Source organism: Notothenia coriiceps, unplaced genomic scaffold (assembly GCF_000735185.1).
Source record: "Notothenia coriiceps isolate Sejong01 unplaced genomic scaffold, NC01 NC01_scaffold00031494, whole genome shotgun sequence".
Lineage (NCBI taxonomy): Eukaryota > Metazoa > Chordata > Actinopteri > Perciformes > Nototheniidae > Notothenia > Notothenia coriiceps.
This window is the reverse complement of record NW_011364195.1, coordinates 610,077-610,512: the sequence shown is the minus strand read 5'-3', so window position 1 is coordinate 610,512 and position 436 is coordinate 610,077.

Here is a 436-nt window from a genome sequence, read left to right as displayed (position 1 = left end):
TCTACCTTCCGCCATTTGAAATTACTCCGACTGTTTCTCTCCTCTTGTCGTGTTTCTGTGTGTTTGAATCTATCGTGCTTACTGCACCGATTTGATTGGCTGAGTAGCGTCACCTCCTTAAAACATTAAACAATAACTTTTTTAAACCTTTTTATTTTTATGTTTTAAACATATTGTATAAAACTCCCCCACTACTTGGACTATTCCTTGCACCCTCTAGAATAAGCCCGAATGGTCTCAACCATATTGCATCAGTAACGTGCACTTGTCATTATCGCAAGGACGCTGGTAGCGATCGGAAAATTGAGTGTTGTTCAGTTTGTGTGTTGTGGAACATGCGTGTCCGTGCATGAAAATATACCACACACCCAATTACAATTGCATGTTCAATTCACTACCCTGGAAGTTAATACAGTTGTTAAAGTTGGAACAGCCT